General features: G+C 44.6%; 1 long non-coding RNA gene across 14 annotated transcripts in view; it reads left to right on the forward strand.

The window, feature by feature from the left end:
* The window catches only part of LOC147262647 (uncharacterized), a 234,429-nt gene that overhangs the window by 69,612 nt on the left and 148,165 nt on the right, over window positions 1–16,652 (forward strand). For 13 of the 14 annotated variants that reach the window (XR_015112443.1, XR_015112444.1, XR_015112446.1 and 10 more), the window contains exon 2: window positions 3,857–3,927. The exons of the other annotated variant lie outside the window; for it this stretch is intronic. This is a non-coding gene — a long non-coding RNA (uncharacterized LOC147262647). The remainder of the gene's footprint in view (window positions 1–3,856; window positions 3,928–16,652) is intronic. 14 annotated transcript variants of the gene reach the window in all.

Consider the following 16,652-nt stretch of genomic DNA (forward strand, 5'->3'; position numbering starts at 1 on the left):
CTGTGCACTGTGGTGAAAATCAGCTCAACACACCCAGCCAGTGAAAGATGAAAATATATTCCTGTAATTGCACTCAGCCATGTTCGCTGCCTCCTCTGGAGAGGTTGTCAAACCCAAATCAAATCCCCCTCAAACCTCTCTGACTATGACTGACATCAACTTCAACATCCTCCAGAAATAACACGACCAGGGGCCACGCTCCCCCAGCCACAGTCCGGGTTCCACTGGCTTGTTCCTTTTGAAGGTAAATTAAAGGCTTCCTTGTTATGTGGGTCCAAAATAATTCTGCTTCCACATAGTTGATGACTATGATTTGAAATAAAATAGATGTAGATCCTGGATTGCAGTTTGGAGTGGCCCTTCCCCAAGACTGGGAGCAGGAAGCATAATCAGTTGATTCTTTGCCAATTTACGGCAAATTCACCTCAAGAACAACACAAAAAAGAACGGTTCATAAAATCACAATTTGGAAAGCATACATTTTCTCACAGTGAAATGTGATTTATTAATTAATCTTTAATTAGCTGCATTATTGTTGTTGATGTTTTGGTTTTTTTTCTGTTTCATTTTTGCCATGATTTCCACAGGTAGAATGAAGCGTGTCCACGGGAAGTTGCTAATTATATTTTGCAAAATACCAAATAGAACTCGGTTCCGTGGTTTGGTTAATTAAGCACTCAGGTTAGTGGACCGTTTCTTTATGAGAGAGACGTCACTCATTTTCACGTGTCCAGAGAGAAACTGTTCTTCGGCTGATAAGAGCACAGTCAGAATGCATTATTATTATTGTAATCATTATTATTATTATTTTATTTTACAAAATGTGCCAGTTGTGAAAAAGCATAAAGTGAAAATCCAGTTTCAAGTGTGAGCGCTCCACACTCGAGCAGGGGTCTGGGCCGAGAGGAGAGGGAAGCATTTGCTCTGAACAACAGGCCAGCAAAGACAAGCTGGTTCGCTGCTTTTCCCTTCGCTTCATTTTCTGGCGGTTCGACCAACTGGACGACGAAGACTCAGTCCATGAAACCTCGTGAGCTCCAAAGAAACAAGCTGATTTTCTTTGGGAAACCCAACAGTTGTCCTGTAATCGGTGTGAAGTTCATCAAGGTTGAAACTAACCGTTGGCAGCCGGTCTGGCGTCTTTGAGGCGCTTTCACATCCAAAGTGCGCTTGACTTGTGTCTCATTTGATTTTCCTGTTTCGTCCACTTTGTTCTCCCAGTGTACAGTTTCATGCTGGACAATGTCCAGTTACATCAGTTGTTACTGGGGTTCAGTCACTCAGGTTTCTTCCCATCTCCCTGCCATGTTTGTTTACAGCTGTGTTTCTAGAATTTAAAGCAAGTTTTAGAAATCCTGCAAAAGAGGAAATGTAAATTCCAGCTGTCCATCGACTGTTTTCGTGGGGAATAAACCGGCTCAGGTGGTGTTTATGGTGGTGTAGTCAAAGTTACAATGGCCATAACAGGCAGTTTAGAAGAAGAAGATTGAAACATTTCCCCCAGGGGATTTGGCTTTAGTCTTTAGTTCCCCCTGAGTGTCTTTGTACTTCAAGAAGCTTCAAATAGGCACTGTTGCGTTTGTGAGGTGTTGGACCGGGGAACTGCTCATGTTATGTGACAGCCAACATAAAACTCTCACCTCATCAGTCACCATAACAGTGCTAACTGTGCTATGCTAAGCATAAAGCAGTCTGATAGAGAGTTTAATTGGGTAGTTTTGGGCCAAATTTGGCAAAATCGACCAAAACCATACAGTGTCCCCCCCAGATCCTTGGTCAAAGATTCATGTCCAGAGTTGCCAGTTGCTCCACGAGTGGATCTACAGTTTATTTCCGTTTAATTAGTTGAGTCTGGAAGCTTCTGTTTTTTGTCTCTCTCTCCAAAGTAGTCATTGTTCGAGTTTGACAGTTGCTGAGCAAAAATAAAAAATAATAGGCCAAGGGATGCATTGTTTAGAGTTCATGTTTGTCATTGGCTTGAGATGGTTTAATAATGTAAGAAAAGGAGCGATGAACCTGGGAGCCTTGCATTTTACATCCTCTTCATGCTTTAATTAAAGCAATGACTTCAGTGGGACACACAAAAGACAGCTCATATCTGCACGCCCACGCACACACACACACACACACACACACACACGAGCGCGCATGTACACTCACACACACACCTTTGACAGCGTAATAATTGAGCGTACATCTCATGAATCTGGGTCACAGGAACACAGAGCATACGCATCCTTTGATGTGTCATTAGGCTTCTCCATTTCCTCGAACGCCGCGCTATTCAGGAAGGAAATTTCTGCTCGGCCAAGTCATACCAGGAGGATCATTTGGCATCTGCGGATGGTTATTATTGGTTTGCACAGGATTCTGGATGAGATACAATACTCACGTCTCATCTAAATCTCCCCAAATGCCTGTACTGCTTTATAGTTTTTAATCTATATTCATTATGGAATGCTAATAAGTGTCATTTTATTCTTTCCACCTCTTCCCTCATCCAGTGTAATCAGCAACATTTTAACCTGCACCATCAAGGTACTGATTATACAGGCGCGCATTATCACACACACACACTCCATCAGCTTCCTCTAATCCCTACTCCTTCTCTTCCTGTTGTAATCAAAAATCTTCATTCATAATTGAATAGCAAGAGTAAATGAGGAAATTGAGACAAAGTCCGTCAGGTTTTTATGGTGGTCATGGGACCCGAGGATTGGTGTGCGTTTCACTGTGCGTGGCAGCTTCCAGAGGCAACAGCCTCATCAAACATCCAACCAGTGCTCAAATTATACTTGAAGTTCCTTCACGTGCTCATTGTCTCATCCCTAAATGAATTTTTTTTGGTATGACGAGGAGAATCAGAGATGAATTATTCTGGAATCAATTGCATAAACACTCATAATTGCCAATTTAATTGCTAACAGAAAAAAGCAAAACATTAACTCAAGTGCCTGAATTATTTTGATTCTGCCCTGTCGCATCAAATTAGTTTAATGACTTTTTTTGGCGGGAAACTATTTTTTTAATGTATTAAATCGTGCCATCTCCCTATTTAATGCCATTTATATGATGATTTGGTTTTTATCAGTGGAAATAAATGAATCTATTAGCAGAGGAGGGGGGCTCCATCAGTGGAAAGCCTGCAGCTGCCTGGTGAGGCTTCACGAGATGACACATCTCCTACGAGGATGAGTTGGCTCAGCACACACACCTCATCAGAGATGGTGAAGATACGGCTTTAGCCCCACCGCTTCTCAGCCCATCACGGCAACTTAACCGCCCCGCTGTATCTGTAGCTGAGGTAACACTGGCAAACAATAATGCTGATATCCGAGGTTAAAGGTGTCAGATTTTGACAAGCTGTGTCATCATTATCAGCCTGTTTCTGAGTGTGTGGGGAAGGAACGCGGGGGGCTCAAGGTATTTCCTTTCACAAATCCTTGGCTGAGACGTAGCAGGCATGGAAGGCTTGAAACTGACTGTGTGATATAAGGTGTTAGCTTTAGGTTTTCATCTAAATCTGCCTAAAGGGCAGAAATACTCCATGATTTTAGCTGTAAGCCAAACCCTGCAATCCTAATATAGCCAGGGGAAACAACTGCTTCTGCCATAATCAGGCGCCAGCGTGATAAGCCCTTGGAATCTAAAATGCCTTTCACTCCTCCTCAGCCACAAGATTCATTTCACAAATGCAACTCTAAAGAGAGCAAAGGGTTGAAGAAGCAGAAGAAAAAAAAAAAAGCATCCATCACTCCGAGGCTCTATCAAATCCATCTGCAGAGGTGTATTATTGGAGACATACTCCTTATCCTCTCTTTTCAAGTGCGCCTCTTTGCATTTTTTTTTCTTTCAGCACGGCCAGGTCATCGAAGGATCAAAGCGCCGGCGGAACAGCAAACCAGGAACTGTTTAACGTCTTAACAGGTAGAGAAAAGAATATCCAGCCCGACATTATCCCTGTCTGGTGAGGCAGAATAGATTGGGTGTGTGAGGACAGACAGGAGAGGGAGAGCTGTAGATTACTGGTTTTATATGAGATGTTATGGTTTAAATCCAGGTGGCATGTACAGTTAACCCTGAGAGGCCACTGTTACAGGGGTAGTTAGGTGGTTTGGAAAAGTTGGAGAGAGCTGGATGCCACATCCTCAGACGGTCCTGACTGTCCTTTGCCCCAAGAAGAATTCAGTCAAGAGGCCTCTCTTCCTGACCCCCGAGAAATGTTTAATGTCCAGTAATCTGAGGTGTATATCCTCCTCTCAAGGTGTAGCCAGCGGCAGGAGAAAATCCGGTTCAGGGACATGAAAATTGCTTTGCTGTTTGCAGATGATGTGGTTTTGTTGGTCTCGTCAGTCCATGACCTCCAGCTGGCCCTGGGGTGTTTTGCAAATAAGTGCAAAGGCATGAGAGTCAGCACCTCCAAGCCGAAGGCCGTAAAACCCCAGACCGCTTCCTCCTGGATTGGATTGAGTTGCTGCCGCACGTAAAGGAGTTTAGGGTTTGGTTTATGAGTGAAGATAAGATGTAGTGTGGGATTAGTGAGGCGTCAGCAGTATTGGGAGCGCAGCACGGATCCCTTTAGGGTAGTGACGAAAAGACTGCGCATACAAATGTCTGAGGTGAGTTTGGCCTTCCCCGACTGATGGGCGAGCTGCTCAGACTTCCACCGGGGGCTCAGAGGAGAAACACTGCTTCTTCAATCCTGTTGAGGTGGTTCGGTGTCGTGGGTGCAACCTGGCAGACAATATGTCTCACCTGGCCTGGGAACACCTTGGATCCTTCAGTTGGAGATGGCTGGACTTTGCTGCCAACTGCGACCCAGTTCTGTATAAACAAGAAACTTGATGGATTGTATTTGTACTTTCATTTTACACCAGTCTCCCTCCCCTGCTCCATCCAAACATCAGTCTGCTTCCCATTCTCCTCCTCTTGGTCTTCAAATCCCTTCCACCCACCCTTCCTCTTTTGTGTTCCACATCTGTCTTTCTTTATCTTTCCCTCTTTAAAAAGCGCTGATTCTTCCTCTCATTGTTAAGATGACAAATCTACTCTAATGACTCTGTAGTGGCTCTCGGCATCTCACGCTGACAAACTATCCCCCTTTTCTTCAGACCCTTCAGTCACTCCCGCACATTGTTCCGCCCTCTCTGTATTCTTTTTGAGCCTTTCTGAAATTTCTTGACAAAGTCGTTCACTGGAAAAACAAAAATGAAAATATGGCCCGGGTCTCATTCATTTCCCCCACCAGTACCTCCCTCCACCACCGCCGCCGCCCTGACTACAATGACAGACTGTATGTATCACAGGCTGCTGTCATGTTGATGTTCCTGTCACAGAACAAGCATACGACTGGAGCTATTGTGACATCCATGTCAGAAACTCTTTGAGAAGCTACTCAAGTCAGAGCTCCCTCATAGGTATTCTTTTTCAGCTGTTACTCTCTGCAACAGGAGGTTACAGCGAGCGTATCGTCCATCTCAGAGGGTCTAGCAGGTGGTCATATTCTTTTATTCTCTGGCAGCTACAGCCTTCCGTCTTTCCATTTTTATGTGGAAAATGTGCATAGCAACAATAGCTTGCTTCAGCCAACGGAAGGAGGATGGGGGGGGGGGGGATTTGCCTCCGAGCTAAGCTAGTATACATCTTTCAGCTACATATACACTCCGAGTGTACTACCTAGTTATAACTAGTGTAGTATAATTAAGCAGCCTTCCAACACAAAGACCTTTCACAATGATTGTATTGTACTTGTTGAACTAATTTGGAGTTTTGCTGAACAGCCGATAACTAAAGGATTAGCAGAGTACTGCACCATGCTAACATGTTAGACACTGATTAAGGCAACAACACTGGGCGATAGATATGAGGTCAAACTGATGCCTCTGGTGTGACACCCTTGATTCGGATTGATCACATGACCGTGACCAGTGGCAAAAGCACGAGATCTTCCCTCTGCACGCCACCATCGTGTTGGAGACACTGTCACCACGTGGCGAATTCTGCCTCTATCTAGTATTCCTCTGGTGCATTGTAGAATTTAATGTCCACCATACAGTGGGAAGCTTCAGTATTTCAGCGTAAGATGTCTATAAAATGCATATTAAAAGGTGGAAATTCAACCTTGTAAGTTTTGTTGTTCTGAAAAGTCTGTGTGGTTTCAGCATTGTCTTGCCAATGTGCAAGGTAGCTGGTTTTCATCACGTCGTCACCAGACCGCGTTGGAAACCACATTGCGAGGCCTCGAGTTACGCCTAGCTGACTCTTGATTTTTTTAGGAGATGGGCGGGTGGTGCTTAGGTGTGACAACGGCGTTAGCGTAGCTGCTGCTATAGCATCAGTTACATCACAACTGGAGAGGATTATTTTGTTGAGGGAATGTGTTCAATCACAGATTTCCAGTGTTGCCGTCCATTCAAATGAAGCTCATCATGATGTCAGGTTTTCTTTCCGTTCCTCAGACACAAACAGACATGCAGATGCGTAAACCTTTACCTCCATACCTGGAACCACTTGAGATCCTTTGCTGTTGTGTTGTTTAGTGAATCTGTCAGTGTTAGTTATCGTGCACAGGGTTGTTCTGGGTTACATGAGTGCATTTTGGGGGTCTCTCTCTCTCTCTCTCTCTTTCTATCTTTCTCTCTCTTTCTCTTTGCCATCAGTCAGAGTATGGATATGGATAATGAAATGTTTAACCTCAGAGCAAGTGAGAAAAATTGGCGATGGAGAGAAAATCAAGTGAGAGGGAAGCTCTCTTTTTTTCATTCTTCTCTCTTTCTGTCAGGGGTGGCGGTGCATTGCGTTTGATGCCTGCGATAAGATTCTGTGTGGCTAATGAGGGAAATGCAAGGCATACTCATTAAATGTGTGTGTGTGTGTGTGTGTGTGTGTGTGTGTGTGTGTATGCGTGCGAACAAACTGCAACTGACGGAGGGGAGGAACTGATTAGAATCCTCACATTCTCAAAGGCCAAGTTAGTGAAGAGGATGCAGCCAGTTGTACCCTTCATCATCATGGAAATATGAAATAAACACATAGATAAATATATATCTCCGATTCAGCTGATGCCTGCTTCAGTTCCCCCTTAAATCTTCAAACAGTCAATATTTTGCGGTGACGTGATACATTTTAATACCCAACTAATCAGATGCATAAAGCTTTTTCAGAAAAAAATCAATAAAATCATTGGCAACTTTACTTCTGAGTGCATGGCTCAACAAATACTATCGATAGAGGGACTGCAACACATCAGTTTTGAGTCATCGTCGCACCAAAGCGCAAGTGTTGTCGTTCAACGCAAAGTGTTAGTGGATTACTGTTTGTGGCTGGAGGAACACGATGTTTGTTAGACCAAAGGATGAGCTCGAGTGCTTTTACACGGAGGCTTTGGACGGTTCTGCTGCTGTTAGTCGGAGCTCTCCGTTAGCTTCAAGCTAAAAACATGTGGCTCATGTTTAGCGACTTCTGGAGTCACCAAGAAGTCATCCAGAAGAAAAAAAAAACATGTCTGAGCACTGAACACCAAATGGTGAATTATTCAAATGCAAATTGCACTTTTTTGGTGAAACATCAATTAAATTCTGATTTTACATCAGGTTCAGGGCAAATTTTGAGGAAAAAAAAAACGACCATCAACTTTTAAAGAATGCAGCTACCAGTCAGGATACAGGACCAGGTAGGGTTGTTGTTCTCTCACAGGCGTTTTCAGAGACTGGATGTAAACAAACATTGATGTGGGCTGTCATTGTCAGCTACTTTTCCTTGCATTTCTGAAATGAAAATCTACAAATCCTGTGGGTAAAGTCACGCCTGAGAAGACAGAATCTGCATGGCTCACACGTTCTTCGGTGCAACTGGAGGTGAGTTGCCAAAAAAAAAAGTCTCAAACAGCTGGCTAGCGCTATCCACTGCTGCAAGCTAACAAGCTGGAGGTTTCTGCTAAATATCCCGTTACCGTTCCTCTCAAGACTGCAGTTTTACAAGCAGGGACCCCCGTAAAAAGTCTCTAGCGAGCCGAAAGACACACTGAGGAGATGAGAGTGCATTTGCTGTTGAAGGCAACCTCACAAATGCAGGTATCAGAATACGTTCAAGTTGTCAACATACAAGTCAAGGACTTGTATGTTATTTTGGGATCAAGAATAAAGCACCAAGACACACGGCTTTGCAAGAGTCGAGAAACTCCTAACACCATCAACCATCAACATCAACGCTAACAAGGCTTAAATAACCATAAAACAGTCAACAGCATCAAATAAATCCCTAACAATCGCTGTTGGCATTTAATATGAAGTTTAACAAAGTGCATCAAGAGTAAATAAATCTTAATTTAGTGAAAAACCGATCCTCCAGTTCTCCAGGAACTTGCCACTGTGCTAGGAGTCTCAGAGACAGCCACTCGACTGTGTGACCCTCAGTGTTCGACCGCGACGCGCATCAAAGTCAGGCTCGATGAGGAATCAAGGAGCGACTAGAGAGATGATTAAATGACCAGAAAAGGTCAGAAGGAACGAGGTGTGTTTCCATGAAGTGGTTTGGAGCAGCCGGCCGGTTGTGTGGTGCATCAAGAACTCATTCCTAACCGCGTGTTTCCGTCTCTCCTTTCGCTCATTTACGCTTTCAAAAAAGACAACAACAAAAAAAAACTTGAGCGAGCGGAACAAACTTGAGGTCGTTTTTAGTTGACAATTCATCAACTGAAGCGGCTTCTTGAAGGGGAGGGTCCAACTGCTGCAGAGCTCCCCTGAGGCCGTCGGCCAGAGGGTCGTGCTGAGTTTCAGTGAAGCAAAAACCAGCCTGCCAGATGAGAAGACGGCCTCCTCTCTCCTCTGTAGGTGCAGCACCTGCGCGGCTGCAGCTCTTCTATGAATCCTCTGAACTCTTTAAGAAGCTCTTTACTGCTAGTTAGCTTAGCACAATGAATGTTAGTGGAGGGAAGTTGAAGCATGCCTCCTTGGTAATGACGACGGATGAACAGGACTCATTATTTGATTAATTTTACATCGTCAATTGAAATGACAGACATGTTAATTATCAGTGGGGATTTAAATGCCACCCAGCTTTGCTGCCCATGTATAGAATATTTGATGTACACGCTGGTGTGGATTGTGTCACGTCTCCTCCAGTGGATGCAGACATTTTGTGTTTGTCATAATAAAGGATGCAGAAGGTATTTGTCTATAATCAGTATCCTATTTATTCAATAGCAGGGATTATTCCTCACAGAGAGATTATTCCAACAAAGACTTACAGGCCTGCCTTGGTAAACCTTCAAAGTGCCACCACGCCGCCGCTGCCGCCGCCGCCGCCTGCCCGCCTGCGCCACTCTGTGCCCGAGGAGCTCATTTGAAAAGAGGGATTGTTCTCACAATCCCAGATAGTTCCTTTTGTTTTTTTGTCTTTTCTTTGTGTGTGTGTGTGTGTGTGTGTGTGTGTGTGTGTGTGTGTGTGTGTTAAGGTTTCTTGTGAATTACTTAGTTTGAAAAAAGCGGCACGTTCCGAAAACACAATATCTGTCTGATTCTGCTTGCGAACTCGGAGATTACATCCCAGCAGACGTCTCACATTCCAGCTACAACGAATTTTCTACTTTTGAGATTTTTCAAGGTTCAGTGATCAGTGAGATATGATGAGAGTGTGTAGGGAGGAGGAGGAGGAGGAGGAGGAGACGAAGATTCAGTTCAAGTGTGTGTCAGAGCCCGAGTCAAACAGTTACATTTAGAAACAGCATTGTTTACTCTCCAGCAAGACTCAGCAGGCCGTGCCAAACAGCCGCGGCGGGGCTTTGTGGGAGGCTTTTTCCGGAGTTTGTACATTGCGCCCATTCGTGTGAAATATTAATGAAGTCAAAATAAATTTTTAACGCACATTCTCTTCATCATCCTCCCACCTAGCTCTGTGTGAGACAATGTTCCAGCGACATACAGCGTAAATTCAGAGCAGGATGCACACGCACACACACACACACACACACGTCACACGCTTTATTAAAGGAATCATAATCAAAGTGGCGAGGCAGAGACTATTGTCACGTAACAAAGCAATGCGTTGATGAGAGAGAGTTCTCGACAGTCAGATGATGCTCTATTTTTGAGTGTGTGTGTGTGTGTGTGTGTGTGTGTGTGTGTCGGCGTGATGTTGTAAAGCTGCCATGTGATGCAAGGTGCTCTCGCCGTGTGGTTTGATTCTCCCCGTCGTGCAGGGTGACCTGGCATTTCGGTGACTTTTAGAGGTGTTACAGTGCTGACATATTGCTCTCTCATTTTCCCAGAGTGGCCCCCCCGCTCCTCCTCTCCTCGCCTCCACCCTCCTCCACCATCATCCCTCGCTCCTCACATTTCAGGCATGTTTTGTTTTTTTGTTGTTTATTTCAGACTTTGGCTCTTAGGAAGAGTTTGCATTGCGATTAGCAGATGTTATTAGTAGAAAACCTGAGATGCGATTGTGCGATTGGTCACCAAACATTGCAGCAGAGTTGATTCTCTCCTGTTAGAACTGAACGAGTCATTTGATGACCACGGCCTCCTTCTGGCCCCTGGACTCCTTCTGGCCCCTGGACTCCTCTTATTCATTCTGAACTGCTCTGGTCATGTGGCCGTATGATGATGGCACTCCTCAACCGGCAGCTCCTGGAGCTTTGGCTCTTGTCTCATGTGATCCTGCGATATTCAGCTTCGCGCTTCTATGGAAACGACATAATCACGACAAGTGCAGCGTCACACGCCTATAATTCCTGGAACGACCAAAAATGAAGTCAGAAGTTGAATTTTGTTGATAATTTATTGGTCATAAATTTAAAAGATAACGCAGGAGCATTGTTGACACTGAATCTTAGTATGAGAAGAACAGATTTTGTCTTTGAATTTTACAGTTTTTTTCAATCTGGGTCTTTAATTTATTTTTTGTTATTGCAGTCAACACAGAAAAACCACAAATAACCTTTAAATAAGGCAGAAGGGGACAAGCTAATTTCCAGTTTTGTCACGTTTGCAAAAGTGGAGTCAATGTTGGCCTCCCACCTGCGCTGAGAATTGCAGGTGTTTCTGTTTTTACTGAGTGGGGTGGTGTATTTACCTCAGTCACACATGCGTCTTGATGAACCATCACACTGGTGGCTAAGATGAGGCTGCTTGCTGTCAGTGAGGAGAATCCCCAGTCTACTGGTGAGGACCACCGGAGGACTCTGGTCTTGTGTCTTGCTTGGTGGCCTTCAGAGGTTCATATCTCTGTCTGTCTGTCTCTCTCTCTCTCTCTTTCTATCTATCCATCTCTCTATCTATCCATCTCTCTCTCTATCCATCTTTCTCTCTATCTCTCTATCCATCTCTCTATCTATCTATCCATCTATCTCTGTCTATCTATCTATCCGTCTCTCCTTCTATCTATCTATCAATCCATCTCTCTCTATCTCTCTATCCATCTCTCTCTATCTGTCCATCTCTCTATCCATCTCTCTCGATCTCTCTATCCATCTCTCTCTATCTCTATCTCTCTATCTATCTATCCATCTCTCTATCATCTCTCTCTCTATCTATCCATCTCTCTATCTCTCTCTCTATCTATCCATCTCTCTATCCATCTCTCTCTCTATCCATCTCTATCTATCTATCTATCCATCTCTCTCTCTCTATCTCTGTCTATCCATCTCTCTCGATCTCTCTATCCATCTCTCTATCTATCTCTATCCATCTCTCTCTATCTATGTCTCTATCCATCTCTCTCTCTATCTATCCATCTCTCTATCCATCTCTCTCTCTACCTATCTTTCCATCCTGTACATAAATAAATCTGAGCTCAGAGCAGTTGTCGTTGGTGTCAGTTCCTTGTTGCTTCCATCATTCTGCTCTCAGTCCAGCCATGGATTCAAGATTGCAGCAAAGAAGGTTCCCCTGAACCAGCTGCTTGGTGACCTGTTTCCATGTCAGCTATAATCTGGATTAATCTGGAAAAGCAAATCCAAGGTTTCGAATCTTTGTACCTGACATTTCCTTGGAGATCCTTTGATTCATTCATTTGCTCACCGTTTCTGTCCCTCTCTCCTTATCTATGCCAATAGTTCACATTGATGATGAATAAATGATGCTGGTGGTCTTTGGTCTTTTTCTCCCGCTGCTCCACGCTGAGGCAGACGATTTCTCTCTGGCGTGAACGCCTCTGTCCTCCTCGTCTCATTTTCTTTTCTCTTCCAGCTTACCACGAAGCCACTAATGCCTCTGAGTTATTCTTTCAAAACACTCACCGTTATTGCATCTTCTCATGAGCAAGTGTTTATCTCTCTTTTTCCTCTCGGTGTCTCTGACAGTCCTGGTGTGAGTTTCTCTTTGAAATGCTTTCTCATTAGCATGCACAACACACCGCCGGGGTTAAATTAAATTGCTAAGATACAAGGAGGTTGAGGTCAACGGCTCTGCAAAGACCATCAGCACGGATAATTGGGAGATATATATTTTTCTCCTCTCCCTCTCGCTCTCCCTTTGCTAAATATCCTCGATCGTTTGGCAGGGTGGCAGTTTGCTGAGCCGTGTTAAGAAATATGAATTTATTTTTAGAGATAGAAGACAAGTAATTAAGAGCGCAGAGAGAGAATCACTTTCATGTCTGCTCTTGGTCTCTTCGTCTGTCTCCGCGCTGCTGCACCTCGAGACAACTTCAGTAGAAAGGATGTATCGCTGCCTGCGATGAAGTGTGGTGGTCCGCGTCTTTGTGCTGGGAGTCGGAACTCAAAAGCATGATGGTGGTTGTCTACCACAGAATGCATCCCACCGCTGGACTTACACCAGGGGTCCCTTCACCTGATGTATTCGTACGAGGGGAAGTCAGAAGATGAGGCCAACAAGGAGCCGACAGAATCTGAATATCAGTCTTCATGGCAACCGCTTTTGACACGGAGGAGGAAAAATCAAGACAAAGGAAATGTGAGATCTGGATGTGACACACCAGGAACACGAGACACTGGTCAACACCTTCAGGGCGGGGCAAGCAATCCAAATCCAACAGCGAGTAACACAATCACACACACGCGCGCGCACACACACACACACACACACACACACATGTTTGAGATTAAAGATGCTTGTTAGTCTGACGAGCTCATATTTGTGTTTATCTCGGTTTCTCTGTGTGTCTTCAGTTGTTAAGGGGAAAAATGTAGGAGCAGTGAGTGTGAAACAGCCGCACCTTTCATGAGCACGACCTGACGAGAACCAGTTGCCCCATTGGATCAAGGCAGTTCAGGCCCCGCTTCATACTGGAACCATTTCAAAACTGCTGATTTCCAGTTATTCACTCAGACTAAAAACGTTAGGGAGAAACAGTCCAGATAAGAAAAACTGAAGTTGCCCTTTAAAATCTTAAGTCTTGTCAAAGGAAGAACATAATAGATTGATATGAGTTTCTTGGAATGACCTGCCGACAGTGACTCAGATTTCTATTCTCAACCTTTGATTTAGAGTCATTTGGTCCAAATGACTCGAAGAAATGTTCTATACACCAGATGAGCCAGACCAGAGCCGGCATCAAACTCAGGAGGCCCTCCCAAACTCATGTCTAAAAGAAAACAGGAAATAAGTTGAGGGCAGGGAGATGATGGAGCACGTCCCCTTCAGTGTGCCCTGGCGTTTTTTTGAAGGAGAATTTTTAAGTAGTGTTTTTGATTGAGACTATATTTCTCCATCCAGTGAGCTCTTTACAAAATTGAACAAATAACTAGAGAACACTTGGAGAGCCGACCTATAACAAGGCAATGCAGCAAATCCGATAACAAAATAGACGCCAATTCTGGCTATATTTTACAGATCCGTCCCGAAACAGTACCGGTTCTTTCCAGGCCCATCCAGTGCCCCTAAAGTTCATTGACATGGTTTAGAATCCTGCTAACAGGCAGACGAACTCACCAGAAACAAACCCACAAAAACACAAGTGAGGAGGGAGCGAGCTCCAGGACAGGAACCACCACATTTATTTGTAATCGATAAGATGTTGTTCTTTTGAGGAACATTTTCAGGTGGAGAACTGTTCTTGTCCCGTACTTCCATCTTTGTGTGTGTCATTAAGATTGTTGGTCTCCTTGGGATTGTGTTGTAATGAGGAATCTAAATACAATCCTCTCAAAACAGAGCTCTGTTCAACAATTGTAGCCTGAGAAGGTGGCTAAATTGCATCTTAAATTAAAGCTAACTGGTTTTAGGTGCATTTTGGTCGGGGAGCAGATAAAGCTGAGAGGATTATCAGAGCAGGGTGGGAGGGAGCTCCTTCCTCGTCCAAATCCATTACCAGCGTCTTCGGAGCTGAGAAGGTCCCATCTCCAATTAGCTATTTCATCTCCAAGTGGAAATGTGACTACGGGGAGATGCTGCCCGGCAACATTACCTCCCCTCCAATAACTTACCACTATCAGGAGTGTGTGTGCATGCATGTGTGAAGCCTCAACACAACCCTGCTGGTTGTCAGATTGTCCCATTAATAAGCCTTGGCCTTTATTACCACTTAGCAAGCTCGGTGTGTGTGTGTGTGTGTGTGTGTGTGTGTGTGTGTGTGTGTGTGTGTGTGTGTGTGTGTGTGTGTGTGTGTGCGCCAAATGTGCTTCTGCCTCCCTGAAAGTGAAATGTGTGTGTCTGTGCGCCGCCTCACACGTGCCTGTAGCCGTCAGCATGTCAGATTACTTTTTAAGGCGGATTGCCGTATACATGACTTCGCATTTTCTCTGTCGCTTTGAAGTTTCCCCGAGCGTCTCCTCGCATCACCTACTGTAAGACTATTTGTGTGTGGTTTTGTGTGTGCCAGCATGTATTATTTACTTTTTTTTTTTTTTTTTTGCAGCATGGCGTACACTTTGTTTGTGAGGATTACAGAAGGTGGGAGCTCAAGCCTCTTAGCCGCTCACAGGCTGCCACAGCTGCCTGCCACTTCTAATGACACTTCAGACTAAGACTGGCTTAGTCCATAGGCAGGTTTATTAGTTTAGAGAATGCTTGAATGCATACAGCCTCTTTTTGTACAAGTGTGTGTGTGTGTGTGTGTGTGTATACTGTATGTTTGTGTGTGTGTGTGAGAGAGTGATTGCCTCGCTCAGGCAGCTCTGACAGACTTGTAGAGTTTAAGTGAGAGGGATGCTGTACACGTGGAACATAAACGTCTCTTTGGCATCGACATGTCCTGACACGACGCATCAGCATTCAAACAACTCCATTACCTAATGAAGGATGCAAATGTAAATCTTTCTCTCTTTCTCTCCCTGATGACTCCAGCTAGTTTCACATAATAACGTCATTTAGTCGTGTCTCATTGTTTATTTGACAAGGCCTCCCCCGGGTGCTGTTACAGCACTTACTTTGTATTCTTTGTATGTGTGCGGGCCTGTGTGTGTGTGTGTGTGTGTGTGTGTGTGTGTGTGTGTGTGTGTGTGTGTGTGTGTACTTTTTAATGTGTGTCCCTCACAACAAAAAAGTCTTTGTTTTATTTTGAACCTCTTGCTCAGTCTTTCTTTATTTTCCATTCTTACAAAGACAAACTCACAATAAAGCGGTGAAAATGGTTGTCTGGCATGATTTCCCCTTCATTTTGTTCGCCGTGGTAGGTTTAGAGGCCACGAGGGTGCCGTGGAGGCGGCGGCATGGCTGAATACCTGCCGCGACAACATGGCTTCACGCAGGTGTGAGAGCCTTTGGCAATGTAAAGTTTTATACAAATGCTTAAACTTTCTTTCCTCATAGAGAGAAAATGCTGCCAGAGGGGGAAATTTAAATAGACCTTTGGCCTGTGGGTGGCGCCAGAGGCAAAATCATGCAGTATCCCTCTCTGTCCTGCTACAGGCAAGTTCAAGATGTCTGAGACTCCTGTCTGCTGTTGAGAGTTAACGTTGACCCATCAGCTGGGACTCATGGGAAATGAGTACCTGTCCTGATGTTGAAAACTACCATCCAGGGACAGCCAGGGCGTGTCGGCCTGCTAGTCTGGTTCCTCCTGCTTGGTTCTGTACAGACACGATTAGCTGTGTCCAAGGGTTGGAAGCTAGATGTGGGTTGGTGTCCTGGGTGCTGCGCTAGTGCCTCCTCTGGTCAGCTGGGGTGCCTGTGGGGGTAGACGAGAACTGTGGGGAAGAGCAAGGTCCTCCCGTACCCTACGCCCCAACCCTGCCCCCACCCCTGGTGAAACCCCCCCTTGGGTGAATGCTGCAACAAAGAAGGCACCAGAATAAAATGATGGTGTATGTATTTGCTAACGGCCGAAACATAAAATAGCAAAGGTCTCTGTTTGGTTATTTCCAGAGCAAAACCAAGTTTCTGGTGTTTGCTGTGAGCGGTTTAGTAACTCCAATCAGGGAGAAGCTGGTTCACACAGTGAAACTGGGCTGAGGTCGTCTAACTAAGGTACCTAAGTTCCCTCAGGTCCTTTATTCAACTCTCCTGCAGAGGGCTGACACTTGAAGACACGTTCCAGCCGCACATGCCAAGCTGATGTCTCTGTTTTCCCCACGCTTCATCTGCATCATGTCTGCATCAACAGCGTATTTATAGCTTCAATTAAAGGTCAGAACACTGTTGCAATATTCATGATATATCCTGTGGTTCCGCCGTTTCTCGTCTGTAATTCAATAATTCAAATAATTCAAATAAAATAGAAACATTATGAAACACAGTCAACTTTGCGTGCGTGTG

Source organism: Aulostomus chinensis, chromosome 4 (genome assembly GCF_037954235.1).
Source record: "Aulostomus chinensis isolate RoL2024-O1b breed Wild chromosome 4, RoL_Achi_v1.0, whole genome shotgun sequence".
NCBI lineage: Eukaryota > Metazoa > Chordata > Actinopteri > Syngnathiformes > Aulostomidae > Aulostomus > Aulostomus chinensis.